The sequence below is a fragment of the Myotis myotis genome, unplaced genomic scaffold, assembly GCF_014108235.1.
Source record: "Myotis myotis isolate mMyoMyo1 unplaced genomic scaffold, mMyoMyo1.p scaffold_m19_p_11, whole genome shotgun sequence".
NCBI lineage: Eukaryota > Metazoa > Chordata > Mammalia > Chiroptera > Vespertilionidae > Myotis > Myotis myotis.
This window is the reverse complement of record NW_023416315.1, coordinates 77,043,342-77,070,870: the sequence shown is the minus strand read 5'-3', so window position 1 is coordinate 77,070,870 and position 27,529 is coordinate 77,043,342. Positions and strand designations below refer to the sequence as shown.

General features: G+C 42.8%; 2 pseudogenes; both read left to right on the top strand.

Annotated features, from left to right (window-relative positions):
- The first annotated feature begins 16,815 nt into the window (after positions 1-16,815).
- LOC118665835 lies at positions 16,816-17,158 on the top strand (annotated as a pseudogene).
- A 2,498-nt stretch (positions 17,159-19,656) lies between these two features.
- Positions 19,657-20,175, top strand: LOC118665762 (annotated as a pseudogene).
- Positions 20,176-27,529: the final 7,354 nt, after the last annotated feature.

The following is a 27,529-nucleotide window of genomic DNA, read 5'->3' as shown; positions in this document are numbered from 1 at the left end:
CCCACCTGCCGTGGCCCAGATCTGAGTTGCACTGTAAGCAACAATGTTGCAATTATAGAAGCTAAACAAACCCCAGATACCTGCTTTCAACCAGCCGGCCTTGGAGCTGGAGCCGCAACCAAGTTTCAATTACAGAAGATAAATAAATCCCAGAATAGAGAAAAAGGAGAGACTGGGAGCTCCAGTTGCAGGCTTGGCCCACCTGAAAACAGCCCTCAGCCCCTCATCCAGGCTGTCCAGGCACCCCAGTGGGGACCCTCACCCTGAAGGGGGTGTGGGCAGCCTGAGAACAGCCATCAGCCCCTCATCCAGGCTGGCCAGGCAGCCCAGTGGGGACCCCCACCCTGAAAGGGGTGTGGGCAGCCTGAAAACAGCCATCAGCCCCTCATCCAGGCTGCCCAGACACCCCAGGGATATCCCCACCCTGAAGGGGGTGCGGGCAGCCTGAGAACAGCCATCAGCCCCTCATCCAGGCTGGCCAGGCACCCAAGCGGGACCCCCACCCTGATCCAGGACACCCTTCAGGGCAAACCAGCCAGCCAGCACCCGTGCACCAGGCCTCTATCCTATATAGTAAAAGGGTAATATGCAAACTGACCCTAACAGCAGAAAGACTGGGAATGACTGGTCACTATGACACACATTGATCATGAGGGGGTAGACACTCAAAGCAGGAGCTTCCTTCTGGTGGTCAGTGAGCACCCACATGGAGGAGCTCTGCTCAGCCACAAGGCAGACTGATGGCTGCCAGTACAGCGGTGGTGGTGGGAGCCTCTCCTGCCTCCACAGCAGCACTAAGGATATCCGACTGCAGCTTAGGTCTGCTCCCCGTTGACAAGTGGACATCCCCCAATGGCTGCTGGGCTGCCAGAGGGATGTCTGATTGCCAGCTTAGGCCCAATCCCTTGGGGAGCAGGCCTCAGCCAGCAGATGGTCATCCCCCGAGGGGTCCCAGACTGTGAGAGGTCACAGGCTGGGCTGAGGAACCTTCCCCCCAACCCCCGAGTGCACAAATTTTTGTGCACCAGGCCTCTAGTCCTATCTAATAAATGACAAAATGGGTAATTAACCATACCTCCGCTATGCTTCCCATTGGCTAATCAGGGCGATATGCAAATTAACTGTCAACAAAGATGGCGACCAGCAGCCACACAGCTGAAGCAAACATGAGGCTTGCTTGCTCCAGTGATGGAGGAAACCAAGGTCCCCCACCTGCCGCAGCCCTGCTCTGAGCTCTGGAAGCAACAATGTTTCATTTATAGAAGCTAAACAAACCCCAGATACCTGCTTTCAGCCGGCCACGGCCTCAGAGCTTAGAGCGCCAGTGATGGCAACAATGTTTCAATTTTAGAAGCCAAACAAACCCCAGATACCTGTTTTCAGCCAGCCGTAGCCGCAGAGCTGGAGCCAGGCCTCAGACCTGGAGTCGGCTCTCAGCTACAGTGACAGCTATAGTAGGTAAATAAATCCCAGAATAAAAAAAAAGAAAAAAAGGAGAGGCTGGGAGCTTCAGTTGCCCATCAGCCTGAAAACGGCCCTCAGCCCCTCACCCAGACTGGCCAGGCATCCCAGTGGGGAACCCCACCCTGAAGGGTGGGTGACCAGCTGCAAACAGCCATCAGACCCTCATCCAGCCTGGCCAGGCACCCAAGCAGGACACCCACTCTGATCCAGGACACCCTTCAGGGCAAACCAGCTGCCCCCCCCCCCCCCCATGCACCAGGCCTCTATCCTATATAGTAAAAGGGTAATATGCAAACTGACCCTAACAGCAGAAAGACTTGGAATGACTGGTCACTATGACACACACTCACCACCAGGGGGCAGATGCTCAATGCAGGAGCTTCCCTCTGGTGGTCAGTACGGTCTCATATGGAGGAGCTCTGCTCAGCCACAAGCCAGGCTGATGGCTGCCAGTACAGCGGTGGTGGTGGGAGCCTCTCCTGCCTCCTCAGCAGCGCTAAGGATGTCTTACTGCAGCTTAGGTCTTCTCCCCACTGGCAAATGGACATTCCCAATGGCTGCTGGGCTGCCAGAGGGATGTCTTATTGCCATCTTAGGCCCAATCTCCCTGGGAGCAGGCCAAAGCCAGCAGGTGGTCATCCCCCAAGAGACCCCAGACTGCGAGAGGGCACAGGTTGGGCTGACGACCGCCGCCAACCCCCCTCCCGAGTGCACAAATTTTTGTGCACTGGGTCTCTAGTAAATCTATAAAACACTGAAAAAAAGAGTGATAGAGGAAGATATCAAGAAAGGGGAGAATTTACCATGTTCATGGATTCGTAGACACAACATCATTAAAATGGACATACTATCAAAAGCAATTTACAGATTCAATGCAATCCCTATTAAAATACCAATATTTCACAGATATAGAACATATATCTCTAAAAAATATATATGGAACCAAAGAAGACCCTGAATAGCCTCAGCAATCTTGAGAAAGCAAAGTTGAAGGGATCACAATACCAGACATCACGATATTCTACAAAGCCACTGTAATCAAACAGACTGGTATTGGCACAAGAACAGGCATATAATCCCATGGAACAGAACAACTGCAGAAAGTGACCCACATTATTATGGTCAAACAATATTTGACCAAAAAGGTAAAAACTTACAATGGAGTAAAGACAATCTATTCAATAAATGGTATTGAAAACATTGGAAGGTCCATGTAAAAAATGAAACTAGACTACCAACTTACACCATACATAAGAATAAACTCAAATGGGATAGAATATGTAAATGTAGGTTATGATACCATAAAATCTTTGAAGAAAATGTGAGCAGCAATATATCAGACATCTCACATAGCAAAATTGTCACTGATACAACACCTAGGTCAAGAGAAACAATGGAATATATAAACAATTGCAACTACATCAAAATAAAAGCTTCTGCACAGCAAAATGAACCATCCTCAAAATGAAATGGAACTCACTGTATGGGAGAACATATTTGCCAATGATGCATCTGATAACAGGTTAGTTTTCAAAATATGTAAAGTACTCATACAACTTAACAAAAGTAAGACAAACAACCTAATTTAAAATAGAAAGAAAGATACTTCCCCGAAAAGGAAATACAAATAGCCAAGAGACATATGAAAAATTCTCTATGTCATTAATCATCAGAGAGATGCAAATTAAAATTAAAATTAAAAGAGATACCACCTCATACCTGCCAGAAGAGCTACCATTAAAAAATAAACAAACAACAAGTGCTGGCAAAGATATGGAGAAAAAGGAACCCCAGTACACTGCTGGTGAGTGGAACAGCCACTATGGAAAACAGTCTGGAATTTCCTCAAAAAATTAAAAATGAAACATCCATTTGAACCAGTGAACCCACTTCTAGCAATATATTTTAAGAAATCTGAAACACCAATCAAAAATAATATATTCACCATTATATTGATATCAGCATTATTTATGATAGCTAAGATCTAGAAACAGCCCAACTGCCCATTCATAGATTTATGGGGGGAAAGCAGTGGTACATTTACACCATGGAATACTATGCAGCTGTAATAAAAAGAATCCTTACCCTTTGAGACAGTATGGAGGGAGCTGGAGAGTATTATGCTAAGTGAAATAAACCAGTCAGAGAAAGACAAGTATCACATGATCTCACACATATGTGGAATCTAATGAACAAAATAATTTTACAAACAAAATAGATCCCGAGGCATGAAAGCATGAAACAGACTGAGGATTCTCAGAGGGTAGGGGTGAGGAGGGAGCAAACCAAAGACCTTATATGCATGTATGCATAACCCATGGACACAGACAATAGTGAAGTAAAGGCCTGGGAAGGGACAAGTGTGGGAAGGATGGGTGTCAATTGGGGGAAAAGGGAAACATGTATATTTTCAACAATAAAGAAAAATTTAAAAAAAAATTTAAAAAGATTAAATGCAATATAGTGATTGAGGGATGAATACATGCTTAATATAATTATGCACGCACTACATACACACACACACACACACACACACACACACACACACACACACACTATATACTCCTGTTATTCAGTACCCCACTTACTTAACTGGGAAACACTGAAGGTATACCCACTGCCATTCGGCAGCCAGGCAGCTTTTTTTTTTTTTTTTTTTTTGGATTTTTAAGAAGTATATTTCAATAATTAATTTGTATGCATGCTTTAAACAAATAGTTATAGTTCAAGAATGAGAGAGTCTAAACAAAAGGTATGACCAGCACCAGCATTTAAGTTTCTTATTTTAATATTAGTCTGACATGGCATTAGTAACCATGCTGCACTGAAACATTAATGGTACAATCTGAATCATGATTTGTTAAATATTATACCCCAGACCCCCAGAATATTTAAGCTAGTCATAAAGTTAACATTGTGTAAGTAAGTATATAAGCATAAACAGTTATGAACAGCCTCTTGTATAAATTGCTGATTTTTTCTTTTTTATTTCCAAGGTGATTATTCTATTTGATAAATACATCCAGAACTCTTTACAGTAAATAAAGTTTGCATGCAGTTTAAGTATCTTTCAATGACATATTAAGCAAATAAACTTTTGCTTCATAATTAACGGTGTATAAGAACCCCCCTTTTTTAATGGCCATAGGGACCTCTTGCCTATTTCCAAAGAGGAATCATGAAGACCAAGTACTTTCTTAAGGGTTTTCTGCACATCATACTAAATAACATGGAAAGAGTTTAACAGCATTCTTCTTAAAGGTAAGTATTACTCTTTTAATGGGCATGTTAACCACTGAAAATGTCCACTCAACTATTTTCATTACACTGCTTCATTTGGTCATCGGTAGTATAAAAGAATTCAAACAATATAGGATCAACAAGTTAAGTTTATCCACTGGCTACAGCATGAAACACAAAATGCTCCAAGGCCAAACTCTGGTAAATGGACTTCCATAGGCACATGTTGGCCAATAACCCATTGTCAGGATATTCACAGTTAATTCAATATTCCCAGCTACATTCTGGTTCTGCATATACTGTTTGAACTGAATCATGATGTCTTTAGGAAGTTCCATGTCTTTAAACATCCCTTCAAGTTTGCTGGTGAAAGCAGCTCCACATTCATGTTTAAGTTTGGAGACCATTGATTTTTCAGCATCTACAGATGCACTCTTCCCAACTAGCAGGCATTTGGCTAAATCTTTCCTATAGAAGGCCTCAAAAACATCCTTGCCATAGATAAATCTAAATATGTTCATAATTTTATCCAACTTTTTTTAAGTTAAAAATGGTGATATAGCCAAAAGGTGAAATACTACCCATTCACAAAAGAGGACAGCTATTGATATGAGAAACTTGAATAATTCTCAAAATCATTATGTTAAGTGAAGGAAGCCAGTCTCAAAGGGACTTTGTTTTACTTTCTCTAGATTCTAATCGTCTGGTATAAAATCTTGAATCAAGTTCAATCACTGTCTGTGAATGAATGAATGAATGAATGAATGAATGAATAGTATAAACTCCCAACATTCTTCAGAGAAGGGATCGTGCCTCATTTTTCTATTATATTTAACAGAATGCCTGGTATTTATAAAGGACCTTTGTTCTCTCTTCTGCTCTGGGAGACAAATGGGCATCACAGCTCTCAAGACACTTCATGGGCTTCTCATCTCTTCACTGGTTATCAAGAGCAGAACCTTTTACTTTGTCTCATTGACAGCATTAACTTGAATGCAATAAAGAATAATTGAATACATTTACACAGAAAATAAACACATAGCAGTTAAAGACTTTTTTTCCATATTACACCTGTGCTTACATTTGTCTTGCAAGGTATGTGTGACTTTTTGCTTAAGTGTATGCTTCTAGGTTGGGATACAACAGGATGTTAAATTCCAACATCAGATTTTTTTCTAAAAATCTGTGATGAAAACAGTAGACACAGTGAACCCCATATTCTGCAGAGTGAAAGCAAACCTGTCTCATTGTGAGTAACTATTTCTGAGAGAATCATGTGTTTCTTCATGTGGGGCCTCTCTCATCCTTGAACCTTTCCTCACTTTTATTAAATGTATAAGCTAAGCTCATTTGTGTTTGGGGGAAGAAAAGGGAAGGTATATGTCCTATTGCGGGCAAAATGGTGCGGGGCATGGAGAAGATAATTTCAACATGTCAGAGTATATGACAGTGGTATAAATGACTAAGACCTGCTAGTAGAACATGGCAATATACTTTGGGAAATCCTAGAAATTGTTAGAGTTGGAATACCCAGTAGAAAGAGGATAGACTTCAAGAATTGCTACTCTTATTAGTATACTAAAGAAATTGTTTTTAACGAGGAAACTCTCAATGTTCTCAGGAACCTTGGTTACACATATTTCTATCAACGCATAAAGAATGAATACCAGTAAAAAGATAATGTGGTCTCTGATGGGCAGAGGAGTTAAGAACATGATTCAAAATTTCAGGGGGGGGGGGAGGAGGAGAGAGTTTATAGGGGGTACACCAAGACAAGCTCCAAAGTCATCTTGAAATTTCAGCAAAAACTGAAAAACATCCCTGTATTAGTGGTATTTCCTAAGGTAGAAACAGATTTAAGTTTAGCACAAGTATGATAGAATAGAAAAGTTTTATGATAGTGACAATAAGGGAACAATTCATATCTGTGGGGGGTGGGGGGGACAGCAGTGTGCAGATCACCTACCTAGCAGTAAGTAATCAAGGTGTGGGGTGATGGAAGTGTGGTGGCAACAGTTAGTTCCACACAAAAAAGGAGAGAACTAGTGATTCAGCAAAGTAGTTATGTTGATGTTGTTCAAACAGTTGCTGCAGAAACATCTGAATATGTCAAGCATTACTCTCTTATCTGTTGAATCTTTTCTTTTGCTTTTTCTGGAACTTCACTTAGTTGTGTACTGAGAGATCTGTTTTCCAGACAATTCTTTGTTCTACAGTGAATACATGATAAGAAACAATTTGAGTTCTTCTATAAAAATGTAATTCAACAAATTTATGTTCATCTCAAAAGAATTATATATACATATCTAGGTATATATCAGCTAATGCAAATAATTAATTTATCTAACCATATGGGTAAAAATCACTGTGGCTTTAAGGCAAAAATAAGAGGTAGAAGCTAGAGGTGGAAATTATCTGCCAATCTAGAAAGAATCTAGGGGAGAAGCATTTACTAGGGATAAATAGAGCAAGCTTGGGGTAATTATCTTTTGGTCTCCTGAATTATTTTCCTCCTGTCTCTCAGAAAGAGTTCAGAAGATAGGGATCGTCCATACTTACTGCTTTCAACTTTCACAAATTGAGAATGCTCCCCATGTTAAATCAATCAAACATCACTAATTGCCAACATCGAACTGTACTCTCCAGTCTGAGAGCCTGAGAGACAGAAACAGAGAGCTCTGACTTTGGGGAATGAGTTATATGGGGAAGGAGCACCTGAAAATACAGAGGATATAGGCAGATTTTCATTAGATTAATCTCCCTTGAATAGAAATTAGAAAACAAGAAAGCAATCTCCAAAACTCTCAAGATTAAGTCAAGTTTTCCATTCTGACCCTGAACTTTATCTCTGGCATTTTGCTGCCTCAAAACACAGCTATAATTCCTTTCTTCAAATTCCCTGTCCATTTCTGCCTTTTTCTTGCCAACTCCAGTATATTTTCCAGCTTTTTAATTTTTCTTCACACTTCTCTCTTTTTTATTTTTATTTTTTATTCTTCACCTCAGGATATTTATTCCATTGATTTTGAAACAAGGATTTAGGTGGTGAGCACAGAATAGAGTATACAGAAGACATACCAGAATTCTACACTTGAAACATATAATGTCACCCCAATAAATTTAATCTAAAAAAAGCAGTATCCGTTGTGTATTGAACTACCAGCTTACCACAGTGCATGAGTGAGTCTGACTGAGAGGAGCCCAGTTGGCCAAGACCCCACTGACCTAATATATTGAGAGACAAAGAAATGGTTGAGCTTTTAGGCTACTAAAATATGGTGTAGTTTGCCAAAACAGCAAAAGTTCTACCAATATATGGGGCACGGCTACAGTGTTTTGGCCAGGTCCAAGCCTCGGACTAATGAAAGGACAGGGTCCTCTCATTGCCACGTGCAAGTCCCAGCTGGAGGTCAGGGTCCTCCCAGCATAATCATAGCCAACGGCTGTAGCTGTAAGCTTGAACCTATGGTCCGAACACCTGGCCCCACATGCCTTGTGGTAGAGTTCAGCTGCATATAGTTGAGTGAGGTTGAAACTCACAAGAATATTGTAAACAACGTGATCACACCCCTACTTTGCTTCGTGGCATCGGCTATAAAATAAAGACACGGCTTGTGGGCTCTGGCATTGTCTCCTCATCAGGGAGCAGCGTCCCACTGAGACCCAGCTATTATTCTCTTATCTGTCTTTCCTTAATCCTTTCCCCCCCACCCCACTCAGTTTACCATTGGCTGCAACACCAATATAGTCAATTTCCATAGATAAGAGAATTAAAGTAAGATTAAGTGAGAACAAAGTGAGCTGGGGTATTGAATTTCTTGGTTATAGTGAGGCCAATAAAAGTAGGGAAATTAGGGATCTGAATGAAGAATCAATGCCTCTCACATTCCTCCTTCCCAGTCCTCTCTCAGGCTGAAAAGAGTGGCAGAAAAGCAACCACAGAGGCTACAACTGGTGTTTCTGATGTGTCCACATTGTAGGAAGTAGGAAATAAAAAAACTCAACAGCCTGGGATCAATCAGGATACTTTAACCTCTCTTTCTCTTAGAGGTTATGCTGCATCATGAAGAGACAGTGCAGAGGGTTGAGAGAAAAGAAAGAGGTGTGTCAATAAAGAGAAAATAAGAAATGGGGTCGGAACTATTTTGCTCTGGCTCATATGGGTACTGTCAGACATGACAGGAGAACCCTCTGCCAGGTCCCATCCATCCAGCCTGGCATGGTGAACCTGAGCACCCTCTCATCATGGCTGGTCCTGGGTTCACTGAAGTTGAAACACGTACTGTGGAATTGAGCTGTAATGGTAGTTTGAATTCCTATAGATAAGAAACATCCATTTCAGGGAAATGGAGAGTAAATGCAATCCTAAACCAAATGCAACCGATAGTTTTTCTTTTTCATAAACATGCTGCTTGATTTCATATTTTCTAACACTATTTTCTATTTTCTCAACTCCCAATTGTCATTTTCACTTGTTGCTTTTTCTCTACACAAACATAAGTATTTCAAGTGCTTCCTCTGCTCCCAATATAGACACCCTTCCCCCAGCTATTCAGTAATTATTGCTTTGATTGCTATTTGTACATACTTGGTAGCCTAGACCCTCCTCTGATTTCTGAACTTTTATATCCCATTCAATTTCTCCATTGCCAACTTCATGGGCATCTCAACAGAACTCAACCATAATGTAACCCTTGACCTCTTCTGCCTCCAATCTGTCCTGCCATCCAGATTACAAAAATGATTCTCTAGAATCTTGAGGTCATCTACATCTGCTATTTCCTCACTTGCTCCTCAATCCACCACCAAATTTTGTAAATTCGACCTCCAAAACTTTCATTCTCCCCACATTCATGTTAATCCAAGCCACAGTTATTTGTTTGCCATGTAACAGGCTCCTAACCTATCATCACACCTTATTCCTTTTCTACTCTATAATCAGATGCTTTTTAAAAATTAATTTATTTATTGTTTAATGTACTACAAATAGTAGTACATATGTCTTCTTTTTTTCCTCCCATTGACCTCCCCCCCTTACCTTTCCTACCCCCCGGCACTTACCCTCACCCCCCTGCAGTTTCATGTGTCTATTGGTTGTGCTTATATGCATGCATATAAGTCTTTCGGTTGATCTCTTACCCACCCACACACCTTCCCCTACCTTCCTCCTGTAGTTTGACAGTCTGTTCAATGCTTCTTTGCCTCTATTTTTGTACAACAGTTTGTAATGGTCTTTATTATCCATGAATGAGTGAGATCATGTGGTATTTTTCCTTCATTGACTGGCTTATTTCACTTAGCATAATGCTCTCCAATTCCATCCATGCTGTTGCAAATGGTAAGAATTCCTTCTTTTTATAGTAGCATAGTATTCCATTGTGTAGATGTACCACAGTTTTCTAATCCATTCATCTGATGATGGACAGTTAGGCTGTTTCCAAATCTTAGCTATTATAAATTGTGCTGCTATGAACATATGGGTGCATATATCCTTTCGGATTGGTGTTTCTGTTTTCTTGGGATATATTCCTAGAAGTGGGATCACTGGGTCAAATAGCAGTTCCATTTTTCAATTTCCTGAGGAAATTCCATACTGTTTTCCATAGGGGCTGAACCAGTCTGTATTCCACCAGCAGTGAAGGAGGGTTCTGTTTTCTCCACATCCGCATCCTCGCCATCACTTGTCATTTGTTGATTTGCTGATGATAGCCATTCTGACAGGTGTGAGATGGTACCTCATTGTTGTTTTGATTTGCATCTCTCAGATGATTAGTGACTTTGAGCATGTTTTTATGTATCAGTTGGCTTTCTGAATGTCCTCTTTGGAAAAGTGTCTATTTAGGTGCTTTTTTAAAACTAAAATTTTTTTTTTTCTCCAACGCCTATTCACCCAAAATCACCACCACCAACAACAGAGTGTGCCGTGCTCCAGTTGCTAATTGCTTTAATCATGTTCCTCAAGATAATAATAGAAAAATAAGAAGCTATTTGTCTGCTCTTTTTACTCTTCCCCTTTAGACTGTAAGCTTTTGAGGGTGGTAGAACCATCTGTATCTTGTATTTCCCTGGTTATCTGAGGACAAGTACAATACTGGACAAAGAATGATACTCAAGAAATATTTGTTAATACATAAATTTATCAGAAATCTCTCTGATTATTGCTTCCTCTCTGATATTTCTTTCCTGTCTACATCTGTGAAAAATATTATTTCTTTATTCATCAATGTTAGAGTCATACAAACATGCTATTACATTTTAAATATTTTGTCCCCTTGCTACCACCAAACATCTGGCAATGGGAAAGCCATTCTAAGAACTCATATTGGAGCAGACTTTGATGCAACAGGCTGAAAATGTTAGTTGTTAAGGACAAGCTCATCTCATAGGAAGCCATCAAATACACACTTGAAACACTGTTAGGAAATAGACACTCATTTTTATAGAAGAGTTATGTCTCTATCTCTTAAGAATAGGGAGTAGAAAACAGCTTCTTGTAAACTGGGAAGAGAAATCACAGAATTTTTACAAATCAGCTTTGGCCACAAAGCTGATGTTGGTGATGGGTGTTCAGAGGAATAGCATGCTGAGATGTGTTTCTCACACTTCCCAGTTCTCTTCACCCACCTTCTGCCCTTGAAGCTAATTCTGCCTACTCACCCAAGGCTATCCCTGAAAGCTTCAAGTTTATTTATAAATTATAAAAATGGTGAAATAAAACATTGATTTGTACATATATCCTCTGAACAGAAATCCCAAGAAATGTACTAATTTTTAAGGCTCAGCCTTTAAAGAAGATTATAACCTAACATCAGCAGAAACAAGAAACAGAAAGCAAGAGAAATATATGCTGACAGCAAATTTGCCAGAAGTTTCTGATATAAATCCAAATAGCACATCTCCATGCTTCTTCCCCAACACACACATAAATACCCATATTCATTTACCTGGAATATCTGAGTCCTGTTCCCTACTGTAATGTTGAAGGCAATGCTAAGCATGGATATTAAAGAAGAGAAGGAATGAGAAAGTGAGGGGAGGAGCTGTATAAACATGCTCATGTAAGAGACCTACCTACCTTTCCATATAAAACAACTTTCTTCCTTTTGTTGACCTGCCCATGGGCTCTGTGCTTGTGAAGGCCAGGCTTGGTGCACAACTTAATCCCTTCAATACACACTCAGGCCCAGCAGAGGCAGCTGCAAACTGTGTATCGCTTTTAGCTCCAAACAGGTAGCCCAGGGTTGGTTGCCGGCAGTACCTGACATTGACCTGCACCAGAGCCCAAGAACAACAAATCTCATAGCCGACTCACCACATCAGATCATGACCCCATTAGCTCCACAAACAACACAACCAAAGGAGAACTCTGCAGGGACCAGACATTGCTGGGCGAATTCTGCTTCCTGGAGCCAGCCTCCTAATAGCAGCTCATACTGTTCAGTAATGGCGAATCTATGACACGTGTGTCAGAGGAGACACATGAACTCATTTTTTTGGTTGATTTTTCTTTGTTAAAAGGAATTTAAATATATAAAATAAATATCAAAAATATAAGTCTTTGTTTTACTATGGTTGCAAATATCAAAAAAATATCTATATGTGACACAGCACCAGAGTTAAGTTACGGTTTTTCAAAATGCTAATACGCCAAGCTCAAAAGGTTCGCCATCACTGTACTATATAGTAGGGGTACTATAATCAGTTAACCTGAGGGTCAGTCACACCCATGAATGGGCCAACAGCAACAAAGACTCAACTACAACAGGGGGGCTCACATATTCCACACAAGGAACATTCCTACACTATGGAGGTGATCAGGGAAAAGGTGCTGCTGAGCCCCATAAGACACATACTATGTAAGGGCACCCTACCAGGCCTGAGAAACATAGCAGGTATACCTAATACAGAGACACAAATACAGAGGCAGGCAAATGGGAGACAAAGAAACAGGCACCACAAGAAAGAACAGGAGAAATCCCCAGAGAAAGAACTAAATGAAATGGAGGCAATCAATCTACCAGATACAGAGTTCAGAACAATGGTTATGATATCCTGCAAGAAAGCTAATTTTGTTATTGTAACTTTTAAAATAAGGATTTGATGTGGCTCAAAACTGCTGATGTTGTTGTCCAAAGTTGTGGCATTAACTAACATTGGGCAGAACAGGGATCTGATTCAAACTCTGTCTGATGACCACTTTCCCTCCTAACCACTGCACACAACGGCCTCTTCTCGGTTTCCTCTCAGGCCCAGGATTCTAAAACCCATTGAATCAGAACTAGATCAAGAGGGTAGAGAGGAGAGTCCACACTCTTTCCAGAATAGAGAACTGGTAGAAAGCCTGTAACTAGGGACATTAACAGGAGGGTTCCACATACATTGTTCCTGCAGAATAGCCAATCCTCTCCCCAGGACACCCCTCCTCACCTCATATGTCATAATATTGGGGTCACAGCTTCGCTCTGCTAAATGATGGAGAGGGTTCAACAAACAGCAGTCCAGATTTCCTCTGACCTTAGTGACATGGACAACCCCTAGGGTCACCACACTCCCTGGGATCCTGCTTCATTTTCAGTAAAAAGAAGGAGTTAGACAGGTTAGTCTCTAGATTTCCTTTGAGCTCTAAAGACCTGCCTTGGGGACACTCATATCCTATCCAGGGAAAAGGAAGGATTGTCAGGCTGCCCTCAGTCTCCATCACAGCAGCAAATGCATGAAGGTGCACCAGTCAGCACAAATGTGTCCTGTTCAATATGAGACATGTGACATTGGGCTAATAACACTCCTGACTCCCCTCCCTAGCCTTTGCCACTACCTTCTGCCACTACCCTCTGAAAGCAGCCCCCACCACTGTGTTGCTGGCATAGAACCTTGTGTCACCTCAGATCAAAACCTACACTCTGCACACTCCCTGGACCTACTGCCCCACAACTCTAGTGCTCAGGGCCACTTGTCATCCAGGGTCACCTTCTTTTCAAAAAAATTGGTTTCTCGTGTTTTCTACAAAGAAGCTGTTTGAGTTGTTGCTTTTGTTTTAACAGTGAGAATTAAGTGTTTGCACCCTCTGAAACACTGAGCCAGGATGCTCAGGTTGGGTGGAACCAGTGGAACCTTTAAAAAAGTAGAAATATTTCTCCTAATTTGGTGGGTTCTTCTCCTTTTCAAGTTGAAACATTTTCCTCCATGTGTCCAATCTCTCTGAAATTTCCAAAGTTATATTCAGTGTTTTGGGTTATAGATTACCAGGCACGGTGTCTGTCAACTTCCGTGGTGCAGTGGGAGAGAGCAGTTTGATTCTGGAAATAGAAAGTTTCCATGTAAATTGGTGTATCCTGGGATGCTTGTTAGTGATTATACAATATGGGTGGGTTTTTTGTTCTTGTTTGTTTTGTTTTGTTTTCTGTGTTAATTTTTATGTTACTGAAATTTCAATATTTTTTAATAAGACTTTATTGTTGAAAGTATTACATATGTCCCCTTATTTTTTATTCTCATTGACCCCTCCTCCTTGCACCCCAGGCTTTCACTACACTACTGTTTGTGTTTATGGGCTATGCATGTATGCATATAAATTCCAGGGTTAATCATTCCACTCCCACCCTGTCACCCCTGCCTTCTCTCTGAAAGTCACCCATTTATTCCATGCTTCTATGTCTCTGGATCTATGATCATTAGTTAATTTTGTTCCTTAGATTCCACATATCAGAGAAATCATGTGATACTTTTCTTTCTCTGGCTGGCTTATTTCCCTTAGCATAATGTTCTCCAGATCCATCCATGCTGTTGCAAATGGTAAGAGTACCTTCTTTTTTACAGCCACGTAGTTTTCCATTGTGTAGATGTACCACAGCTTTTTTATCCCCTCATCTACTGATGGACACTGGGGCTGTTTCCGTATCTTAGCTATTATAAATTGCACTGTTATGAATATAGGAATGCATATATTCTTTCTGATTGGTGTTTGGGGTTTCTTAGTCTATAGTTCTAGAAGTGAGATCACTGAGTCAAATGTGAGTTCCATTTGTAGTTTTTTATGAAACTCCATACTCTTTTCCACAGTGGCTGCATCAGTCTGCATTACCACCTGCAGTGAACTAGGGTTCCCTTTTTTCCACAACCTCCAGCAACACTTGTTGATTTGTTGATGAAAGCTATTCTAAGAGGTGTGAGGGGATAATTCATTGTAGTTTTAATTTACATCTCTCTGATGAGTGACTTTGAGCATTTTTTCATATGTCCCTTGGGCACCTTTATGTCTACTTTGTAGAAGTCTTTATTTAGATCAGGGGTCCTCAAACTTTTTAAACAGGGGGCCAGTTCACTGTCCCTCAGACCATTGGAGGGCCAGACTATAGTTTTAAAAAAAAACTATGAGCAAATTCCTATGCACACTGTACATATCTTATTTTGAAGTAAAAATACAAAATGGGAACAAATACAATATTTGTATTTGCATGTGGCCAACGGGCCGTAGTTTGAGGACCCCTGATTTAGATACTTTGTCATTTTTTAATAGAATTCTTTGTCTTCCTCTTGTTAACTTGAAGGAGTTCCTTATATATTTTTGAGAATTAAGTATTTATCAGATGTATCATTGGCAAATATGTTCTCCTATGCAGTGGGCTCTATTTTCATTTTGTTGATGGTTTCTTTTGCTGTGTAGAAGCTTCTTATTTCGATGTAGTCCCATTTGTTAATTTTCTCCTTAGTTTCCTTTTCCCTAGGAGATGTATCCATAAACATATTGCTACAAGAGATGTCTGAGATTTTGCTGCATATGATTTCTTAAAATATTTGTATGGTTTCATGAATTATATTTAAGTCTTTTATCCATTTTGAGTTTATTCTTGTGTATGGTGTAATTTGGTTATCTAGTTTCATTTTTATTTTTTTGCATGTAGCTATAGAATTTTCCCAACACCATTTATTGAATAGTATTTACTCCATTGTAGGCTATTGCATCTTTTATCAAATATTAATTGAGTGTAATGGCTTGGGTCAATTTTTTGTTGTTGCAATGATAAATGGGATTGCTTTTTTGGTTTCTCTTTCTGAAAGTTCATTATCCTATCTAATAAAAGAGAAACATGGTAATTAGCCATAACTTCGCTACCCTTACCATTGACTAATCAGGGAGATATGTAAATTAACTGCCAGCCAAGATGGCGGTTAACTGCTAACAAAGATGGCAGTTAATTTGCGTACATAGCGGCAATGCTGGGAGGCGGGATCGGCAACCCAGGCGGCAGGCAAGAGGTCGGGGCAGGCAAAGGTGGCTGGTGATCAGTGATTGCATTGTGGATTGGAGGCAGAGAGAGCCCCTGCACAGGCCAGCTGGCACCCCCAGATCCCCCAGGGCCGTGGGTGCCAGCTGGCCTGCTACCCTGTGATTGCCATGGCAATCAGGGGCAAAGAGAGCCCCAGAACAGGCCAGCTGGCACCCCCAGACTTCCCGGGGCCATGGGTGCTGGCTGGCCTGCTACCCCATGATTGCCATGGAAAAAAGACCTTCAAGGCCTGTCCAAGGCAGCTTTGCATTTAAAACTAAGTGGGGTGGTCTGGAACTGCCCGGCACTGACTACCAGGGTAGTCTCTGCATCAGTGGCACATCTGCGGCTCAAAGTGTGGGGGGTGAGGGCCTGCAAGCCAGAGGCTTTGGCTGCAATGGTCAGAGAATTTCAGCTCCAAGGCAGGCGCAATCAGGGCAGCCATTGGGACCTTCACAAAAAAAGAAAAGGCTGAAGAGGAAGGATACTTCACAGAGCGGATTAAAGAACAGCTGGCAGCCTTGAAGAAACAACATGAAGAAGAGATCACTCATCCTAAAAAGGAGATTGAGCATCTGCAAAAAGAAATTGAGCAGCACAAGCAGAACATCAAGAAACTGAAAGATCATGATACTGCGACAGTGTCAGGGTGAGGGGACAGCTATATTTGCCAGTGCGCCTGAGCTGTCAACAACAAAAAGTGTGCGGGAGCTGGGCAGGCGCACAGACAGGCACACAGACCCCAGGCCCACCTCGCCACCGCCTGGGCTCACCGCCACCGCTGCAGATGCCGTCTCATGGGGCCTTCGCCCCGCAGCAGGAGGCAGGGGGCGGGGGGGGGGGGATGTCTTACAAACCGAACTTGACCATGCACATGCCCGCCACCTCCATCAAGGCCTCTGGGAGCATTCACCCACCTTCCACCAGCATGGCAATGTCTTCCCAGTACCGCCAGCTGCTGAATGACTAAGACCACCATCTCTAACACGCAGGGAACAGAGAACAGCCAGGTGCCCCAGAGCAAATATGCTGAGCTGCTGGTCATCCTTGAAGAACTAGGGAAGGAGATCTGACTCACGTATGCGGGCAGCAAGAGCGCGATGGAGAGACTGAAACGAGGCATCATCCACATGACAGGGCTGGTTCGGGAGTGCTTGGCCGAGATGGAGCAGAACACCAGGTCCTGACCTAACCCCTAAGTCAGCGTGAAAGGCTTTCCCTCTTCTTCCAAGAAGTGACAGCTCATGCTTGCACCCCCTTCAGATGAAACTTGGTTTCAAAATGGTAACAGCTTGGTTTCTCCTCCCCGTGCCCCTCTCATGGTTCATCAGGCTCTGAACCTCCCATTGCTGAGATGGAGAAGAGATTTTTGCAGTTATTAGATTTACATATTAGTTAGGAACTACCCAGGGCATTTTGTGTGTTTTTTTAAAGCATTGATTTACATGATGCATGTCAGTTACCTGTCACAGCAAACTGTAGTTGGCCTCCCAGATACGTGTTTCTCTTCTGGATACATTTCTGTTACTCACATGGTTCTTTATGTTTCTCTTTTGAGCTGATCCAACTCTGAGGGTTTGTTTCAGTAAGTCCTGAGGCAGCACTTTAGTAGCCAGTGCCCATTCACCACACAGTATAAATTCTTTTCAATGTAACTTTTTTTTTTTTTTGCTTAAGCATTTGCATGACTATTAGTACTTTGAAGTCAATCTTTAAAATGCACAAGTTATAAATACAGAAGAAAGAGCAATTTATTGAACCTCGCCTGACAAGGACCCCTAAGGATGTATGTACATTTCAGTTCCGCCTTTCCCATCAGTGGACCCAAACATCTGGAAGACAGTGACTAATAGTGTTTGCATCTTTGTATGTATTTATTACTTGAGGTAATAAAGCTTATTTTCATTAACAACAAAAAAAAAAGAAACTGAAAGATCATGCTGATGCTTAAGTGCATGCAGTTCCCCATAGAATGGCTACATACTGTCCACTTCTATGAAGACATAGTTCTGGTAACTAATATCTATCTATGCTGCCAACAGATTATAATAAATTGTGACCAGTGGGGAAAAAAATCCAAAAAACGAAGTGGGGTGACATCGGAATTACCCAAGCGTACCCCCAACCCCTTCACCTGCCCAGACGCCTAGGGTCCCTTTACAGCTGAGCCCAGTGCCGCCCAGTGGCCTGGACACCAGACCTGACCACCTCTCTGGTTTGGCCCAAACATCTGAAGTTCGCATTAGTTGCCAACTTAAGAAATTGGAGCATTCACATAAAATCGGGTTTCCCCACTTCTCTTTCCAAAGTGGCCGATTGGGCTACCAACCAAGGTGGTTGGTGTCACTTCAACCCTAAGAGGAACCCCCAGATTAGGGGTGTGGTGAGGAGGAAGCTATCCATGCAGACAGTTCAGTTGTGTAAACTCCCACTGACAGTAGCACAGCCCAACAGTGTGGCCATTCAACTGTGAGGCAGCACAGCCATGAGACAGTCCGGCTGTTAAACAAGGCCCCTCTCCAGCTTTCAGGGGGCTTTACCTACTCCAACCCACTGCACCCCACTCTGTCCCAGTGAAACAGCTTCAGTGTTTCAGCTCCAGCAAACAGAACACATTCCAGTGGAAAGGGAAAGTGTATCCATGGCCAGTGTTGCTCAATGGATAGAGCCTCTGCCTGAGGACTGAAGGGCCCAGAGTTCAATTCCTGGTCAGGGCACATGCCTGGGTTATGGGTTTGATGCCTAGTTTGGGGCGTGCAGGAGGCAGTCAGTCAATGATTCTCTCTCATCATTGATGTTTCTATCTCCCTCCCTCTCTGAAATCAATCTATACTAATAAAAGGGTAATGTGCTAATTAGACCAAACAACTTCCAGACAACTTTCTGGATGTCCTTTTGGACAAAGCCATGGTGGCGGGGCCAAGGCAGAGGCGGTTAGGGGTGATCAGGCCGGCAGGGGAGAGCAGTTAGGGGGAGCAAGCCGGCAGGGGAGAGCAGTTAGGACAATCAGGCTGTCAGGGGAGAGAAGTTAGGGGGGTCAGGCCAGCAGGGAGAGCAGTTAGGGAGATCAGGTCTGCAGGCAGGTGAGCAGTTAGGAGCCAGTGGTCCCAGATTGCAAGAGGGATATCCGGCTGCCAGTTAGGGGGATCTCAGGGATCAGGCCTAAACCAAATGTCGGACATCCCCCAAGGGTTCCCCGATTAGAGAGGGTGCAGGCTGGGCTGAGGGAACCCCCCCTCCCCCCATGCATGAATTTCGTGCACTGGGCCACTAGTCCTATATAATAAAAGCCCAGAAACCAGAATGACCAGAGACCAGAACCACCATGGCCCCTGCTGGGCTAGACCTGCCCCCAGCAAGCAGTTAGGGGCGATCAGGCAGGCAAGCTAGCAGCTGGGGGTGATCAGGTAGGCAGGCTATTGTTTGGGGGTGATCAGGTAGGCAGGCAAGAGGTTGGGGGCTATGAGGCAGGCGGGCAGGCAGAGCCCCGCAATCGATCACCTCAGAGAGGAAGACCCAGGCCACAGCCTGCTGGAGGGACACTGGGTGGCAGCTATGGGAGTCACTGACGGGTAAGAGGGTGGATGCTGCAGGGCGGGGCTGGCACCTTGACGACTCCTGAGCAGGCACGGCACCTGAAGCCTGGCCCAGGCCCCAGAGTCACAGCCTCTCCCTGCAGCTTCTGCAGGGCTGGACTGCCACTCCTCCTGCTATGATGCCTGGGCAGATCCCGGACCCTTCCATGACTGTGGGCTCTCTGCCAGGTCTTGGACCCCTGACCGGACTCCCCAGCTCAGTCCTGACTGCAGAGGAGCTGAAATACACTGTCATCCACAACATTGGGGCCATGATCGCCCCTTTGCACTTCCTGGAGGTAAAACTGGGCAAGAGACCTCAACCTGTGAAAAGTGAGCTAGATGAGGAAGAGGAGTAGAGGAAAAGGCGCTGGGAAAAGAACAAAGTGGTGGCAGCCCTATGCTGGAACAAGAAGAAGGAGTAGAAGGAGTTTCTGCAGCAGGAATCTGAGTGGCTGGAGCTCATGAAGGTGGAGCTGAAAACCCAGATGGAGGAGCTGAAGCAGTAGCGGCAGCAGCTCATCCTGATGCTCAACTGGCATTGCCCCACCTGCATCGTCAGGACTGACTGCCTTAAGACCCCTGACTCAGAAGGCAACCCACTGCTGGAGCAGCTGGAGAAGAAGTGACCATCGGCTGGGAAGAGGATTAGGAGGAGGAGGAGGAGGAGGAGGAGGAGGAGATGAAAAGAGGGAGAAAGAGGAGGGTCCCAGAGGGCTCTTCCCTGCTGCATGAAAAATTCTTCAATGAGGCTCAGCACAGCCAGCATCCGCCAGGCATTTTTGTGAAACTTCGATCAGCCACACCAGGGGAAGAAACCCAGGATGATGAAACCCAGGACCAAGCGCTGAGACCTAAGTAATCCTGAGGAGGGCCTGTTCTGGCTGGGGCCAGGCTTGCAGGAGGCAGTACAGAGGCTCTGGGCCAGAGAGACGCCCAACCAGGCAGCTGTGGGCACTTCTCCAGAACCTCTACCAGGGCACATACCCAAAGGACCTCCGAGAAGCCAGGAAAAGCCATGAATTGCGACCAAAATTAGGCTGACTAGGGAACTCAGAGTAAAACTGCAATCTACCTGCCTTCAGCCCTGAAACTGATCCTGATACAAGGCTGGAGAAGGTCACAGTGCCAGGCCCTGCTGTACCCACCCACCATAGCCCAGCTCAGTCCTGCCCAAAGTGTGGCAGCTGGGGTGCACCCTCGCCAGCCCTGCTGGAGTTGCTGTAGGCACAAGGCATGGGCGCCCTTCCAAAGCACATACTCACTGAATATTTACAGACTGGCTGTCTTGGCAGGGCTTTCAAATGCACATGTTTTTTATACTTTCTTTTTATAAAATGTTGTTTTTGTTTTTTTTTAAAAAAAAAAGATTTTATACAAGCAATATATAATGGATTTTCATAATCACTCAATGTGATACAGTATAAATATGCTATAGTTTGTTTGTTACGAACAGATATTCAGCAGTTATGGCTGTTGCGTGTAAGTTCTAAGTACTGTAGTCTCTGGGTGTTAGGGGTGGCAGGGGCGGGGTGTGGTGCATTTCCAACCTGGTATACCCTTTGTAGTACTCAGTTCTGTATCGCTCAGTAAACATTACTAGAAATAAGAAAGAAAGAAAGAAAGAAAGAAAGAAAGAAAGAAAGAAAGAAAGAAAGAAAGAGAGAAAGAGAGAAAGAAAGAGGGAGGCCCAGCCACTGGCCGGAGACACTGTAGCAGGTGTTCAGCCAGCCACTGATTACCCCACAGAGGGAGGGCCAGGTCAGCCAAGCCATCGCACCCCACACCTGTCACCTGCAGAGGGAGGTGACCGGTGGCAGGGGAGGGGAGCAGCTGGCACAGATGGCAAGCAGTGGCAGTGACAGGGGTGGGGCCAGCTGCCTGCAGCCTGGGGAAGGAGAGCTCTGATAGGCCCTGATCTCAGGCTAGGCCTAGGGACTCTACCCAAGGGGTCCTGGGTTGTGAGAGGATGCAGGCCAAGCTGAGGGACCACCAAGGGCATGAATTTTCATGCACCAGGCCTCTAGTTGATATATAAAAATGCCATCAGTTTTGAGGTGCTAATTTTGTATCCTGCTACATTGCCAAAATCATTGATTATATCTGGTACTGTTTGGTGAAACTTTTGGGGCTGTCTATGTACAATATCATGTCATCTGTGAATAATGACAGTTTAACTTCCTGTTTTTAATATTAATACATTTTATATTTTCTTCTTATATAATATCTGTGGCTAAGACTTCCAGAACTATGTTGAATAAAAGTGCTAAAATTGTATATCCCTGTCCTGTTCTTTGGGGAAATGGTTTTAGTTTTTGCCCATTGAGTTTGATACTGGCTGTAGGCTTGTCATATATGGCCTTTATTATGTTGAGATATGACCCCTCTATCCCCCACTTTGCAGAGAGTTTTTATCAAAAAGTGTGTTGGATTTTCTCTAATGCTTTTTTCTGCATCAATTGAAATGATCTTATGATTTTGTCTCCTGATTTGTGTATGCGATGTATCACATTTATTGATTTGTAAAATTAAACAAGCCTTTCCACTTTGGAACAAATCATACTTTGTCATGGTGTATGATCTTTTTAATATATAGCTGGATTCGGTTTGTTAATATTTTGTTGAGGACTTTACCATCTATGTTCATCAGGGATATTGGCCTGTACTTCTCTTTCTTTGTAGTGTCTTCATCTGGTTTCATTTACCCGGATAATTTTTTTTTCCTATCCCTTCACTTTCAATCTGTGTGAGTCCTTTGTTCTGAGATGAGTCTCTTGTAGACATCATGTATATGCACATAACATTTTCTTATCCATTCAGCTACCTTATATCTTTTAATTGGAACATTTAAGTCATTTACATTTAAGTTTATTATTGATAGATATTTATTGCCATTCTTATTCTTTATGTCTGTGCTCTTCTCTTTCTCTCTATTTCCTCTTTTTACAACAGTTCCTTTAGCATTTTGTGCAGTGCTGGTTTGGTGGCAATAAACACTTTTAGCCTTTCCTTGTATGTGTAGCTCTTTATTTCACCTTCACGTTTGAATGATAGCCTTGCTGGATATAGTAGTCTTGGCCTCAGTTCCTTGGTTTTCATTACTTTGTATACTTCATGTCACTCCCTTCTGACCTGAAGTGGTTTTCTCTTGAGAAATCAGCTGACAGTCTAATGGGAGCTCCCTTGTAGGTAGCTTTCTGTCTCTCTCTCTTGCAGTCTTTGAGATTCTTTCTTTGTCTTTAATGTTTGCCATTTTAATTATTATGTGAAAGGTATTGGTCTTTTGGGTTCATCTTATTGGGAATCTCTGTTTCCTGAACTTGAGTGACATTTTCCTTCACCAGGTTAGGGAAATTTTCTGCCATTATTTCTTCAAACAGGTTCTCTACTTCTTGCTCAGGTTCTATTACCTCTGCTACACGTAGTAATTGAATGTTATTACATTTCATATTGTCCCAAAGCTCCCTTAGTCCCTCCTCCTGCTTTTTTTTTACTTTCAATTTCTTGCCTGAATGAGTCTTTTTTTTCCTACCTAGTCTTTGAATTCACTGATTCGGTCCTTAGCTTATTCTAGTCTACTGTTGCTTATTGCTGGCATAACAAATTACCAAAAATGACAATACAAAAAAAAAAATTCTCTTAGAGTTCTGGAGGTCAGGAGCCTGAAATTAGTCTGGTGAGGATAAAACTAAGGTATCATCAGGTCTGGTCTTTCTGGAGGCTCCAGGACAGGATGCATCCCTTACCTCCTCCAGCTTCTAGAACAGCTGTGGGCAAACTACGGCCCGCGGGCCGGATCCGGCCCGTTTGAAATGAATAAAACTAAAAAAAAAAAAAAAAAAAAAAAAAAAAAAAAAAAAAAAAAAAAAAAAAAAAGACCGTACCTTTCTATGTAATGATGTTTACTTTGAATTTATATTAGTTCACACAAACACTCCATCCATGCTTTTGTTCCTGCCCTCCGGTCCAGTTTAAGAACCCATTGTGGCCCTCGAGTCAAAAAGTTTGCCCACCCCTGTTCTAGAAGCTTCCAGATTCCCATGTCTAGTGACCACATCACTCCAACCAATGCTGCCATCATCATATTGCCTTCTTCCTCCTTTGATCATCTTGTCTCCCTCTTCTAAGGGCCTTTGTGATTACATGTAGGACCCACTCAGATAATCCAGGACAATCTCCCCATCTCAAAATCATTAATTCATCACATCTGCAATAAGGTAACATTCATAGGTTCTGGGGATTTGGACATGGTTATCTTGGTAGGGTGGTAATTTTCAACCTACACACGTGGATAAGTTAGCCTCTATGCAGTTCTCTTTCCTAATATTTACAATGGAGAATTTACATCATTGGGTTGGTTTTGGTACTAGGAAATAGGGTGTTACTGTATAAAAAAAGACTTAATATGTGGAGATGGTTGTAGAATTTAATAATGCACAGCTACTGGGAGAATTCTGAGATACGTGATAGAAAAGTTCTAGATTACCTTGAAGATCTTCTTGCTGGGAATATTACTATTAAAGGTGAGATCACAGATCAGAGTGAGGACCATAGTATAGAACACTGGAAGAAAGGTGATACTTGATACAAAGTGGGGGCGAAGTTACTGAGTTATTTTCTACTGCTGAGTGGAAAGAAGACCTTGTAAGTGATGAACATGAGTCTCTAGCTGAAAAGGTTTCCAAGCACAGTGTGTGTGTGTGTGTGTGTGTGTGTGTGTGTGTGTGTGTGGAGGGCGGGGCGGTGGGAGGTGTGAAACCTGATTTCTCCTTGTAAAATTCAAAAGGCAAGAGATCAGAATGATGCATCCACCAGCCAAGGACCTCCAAGGATTGAAAACAGCCACAAGGAGCTGGGAACCAGCAACGGTCATTCCCAGGGCCTTCAGAGAGAGCATGGCTCTGCTGACCTTTGATGCTGAACACCTAGAACTATGGAACCATAAGTTTCTGTGGCTTTAAGCTGCATAGTTAGTGGTACACTGTTACAGCAACCCTAAGAATCTCACACAACACCTTGCTCCTTCCACCACCTAGTCTTCCTTCTTCATGTTACATCCTCTCAACAACCTAGAGATTTCCTTTACTGCATGAGCTTCTAAAGCAGTCTTGGCCAAAACCTACCCACACATCTGCCCAAGGCGAACCATGAAGGCTGCTGCTATGTGAAGTGATGGCTTTTTCACAAGGGCCTTTAAACTCTGCCTGACCCTGTTTCTCAGGTGCTTCTCCCTGCCAAGGCTCCCAGATCCTAGAGCTGCCCCATCCTGTTTACTTTACCATTTCTGACCTCAGTCCTTTAAAGCAGAACTTAGCCATTGTCAACAATATATGCAACAGCCAAAGAAAAGAAATAATTTGTCATTGTTTTTCTCAAGAGAGACAGAGTAAACGAAAGGTTTCTGGACTCTTAAACGGAGTGGGCAGACTTCCAGGCTGGTGTGAGCACAGCACACCCTGTGATTACCTCTGCCTGAGAGCATGCTCCAGGCCCACAGGCAGGAACTGACCTCACACTCCCACAGAATACCCAATTCACACAAAAGAATAAATAGTTTTGCTAAGAATTATATACTTGAAATCATACTATTAACCAATGTCACCCCAATAAATTAAATTCTAAAAACGAATACATAGTTTTATCTAAAATTAGCTGAGAGCTTCATCATTTATAAAATAATACAAAACAAGCTTTCATGAATTTAAATACACAGGATCCACTTTCCTGGGCTGGCAGCACTGGATGGATAACATATCTGATGTGTGTCCTCTTCTGTTAGCCCAAGGACACTGGTTTGTTCCATGAGTTTCAGAGCAGACTGTCATGTTAGCACATCAGTGCTGGGTATCTGTGACTAACATGTGAAATGCAGAAAGAAAGATATGTGGGTCTAGTTCTGCCACTAGTGACATACATGGTTTTAGACAAAATCATAATCCCTCTGAAATCTGGTATCTCTGCAGATAAGAAAACAGAGAAGTATCAGATCATCTAAGTCTGATGCCTTCCAAGGAATTCCACCATACACCAATATCTGGGCCTTGTCCCGTGAGATTCTGCCACTGGTATGAATCATGAGCCCTGGCTGCTTACCTACACTTCTCAGATGTTGGTTGGTTGATAACACTACAGGCCCTGGGTCATCAGAGTCATGCACAGTTACACACAGTGACAGAGAGCAGCTCCATTTACCATGTGGCACCAACATCTAAGAAGACAGGAAGCAGGGAAGCAGGTGCGTTTCTCCCACAGTTTTCTGCCACTCTCAGCGCACCCTTCGCTCCCTCCATTACTTGTCTGCCAAGGCTTTTTAATTCCATCCCTCAAAAACCCACTAATTTGTTGGACAACCCTCTGGATTCTTGGTCATTCCATCATGATAGGGGCAGAAGAAAAGGCTGCTTAGAATGGAAACTGGGAAAGAATTCAGAGGCCGATGGATCCATTCAGTAGCGTTCAGTCACTTGCTCTCTTTCTGGTATTTTCAGTTTGGTTTGCACAATTTCTGCTGTTATCTGCATTTCTTCCTTTCAGTTTTAGTTTAACATCTTTTTCTCTTTTACTCCAATTCTCCTATAAAATTCATTCTTTAATGCTTTATTACTACTGATAAATGCTATAAGGGACAAAGGGAAAATGTTAATGTATAGCTCAGCATATCACATCACAATAAAATGTCTTGTTTATCATAATCCCCTCTATTTTCAAGAAATGAGTTACAGGGTGATTTATTGTAAATTCACTTGTGCATAGAAAAGCACGCATCCTGCCTCCACCACAGCACTTTCATGTCTCACATACTTCTTATTCTCTCTTACTAGTACTCATCCCTTAAAGTTCTGGTCACAGCATAAGCTAGAAAGGCAAGGTTACAGGGCCCATGTCCCGTTATTGTACCTGCTGAAGTTTTCATAGTGGTGAAAGGAGAAGAGTGGGCCAAGAAGCAACCTCACTTTTGACATCACACTGAACTGTGCTCACCATCCAAATCTGACCCCTTGCAGGCTGGTTTTGGCCTGAGGATTAAGTGGAGGATTTTTCCTGTGAGTCTCTGAACTCTCGCCAGTTCCTCCTGCAGAGCAGGCACAACACTTAGCACTTTGACTCTGACATGAGTTCTATTGAGAAAAGGACTCATTTTCACTTACAAGTGAAAGGCCATAAATGACTATTTGGAAATGTAAGGAGACACCATGATTCCTCCTATCCTCTGCAAGTAAAACACATCTGCATTGTGTGGAAAGCCAAGGACTTCAGATAAACGTAGAAACCTAGAAGGCAAGGGCAGCTGTCAACTAGATCCCATCTAACAATAGTTCATTCAACTCCACTAAAGAACAGTAAAAAGGGAAAACAAAACTACTCCAGATCCATGCACTCAGCAGGAAGGAAGACAAGAGAGATAGCATGGTAGAAAATGTTTAATCTAAAATTATTGACAGTCTTTCCACTTCCAGATAGCATCTTAATGAACCCTGCAAACGTATTACTGCTGGAATAACCATAAAAGGTGAATTTTTAAAGTTAAAATCTCAAACAGTTGTCCTAAGGTCATACAGCAAATGAAGAAATATTACTTTTTTAAAAAAAATCTACTAAATCTTAATAAGAAGAGTGAGAATCTGTGTAGTACTTGAGCCATGACTTCCTTCTTCCCTCTGAAAATCACCTTCAGCTCAGTTTGAAGGAAACTCCTTTCTGGACAAGTGTGGTCATGAAGATGGGGTTCCTTCACCACTTATTTTCCCATCAAGCATATGCTACCTTACCAAAGGTGACAGGCTGGCAGCATTTTTCATCCTGTACAACTCTGAGTTGCAGGACTAAACTGGTGAGTGCAGCCAACGCCAACCTACGGCTTCTCTATTCATAGTATAGAAGCTCTTTCCCAGCCACCACACCCTAAGAATACTGGGAGCCCAGCGGCCCACATTCCAGCTCCCTCATATGATGAAGGGTCCATGCTGGGAGAGGCAGGTTGAA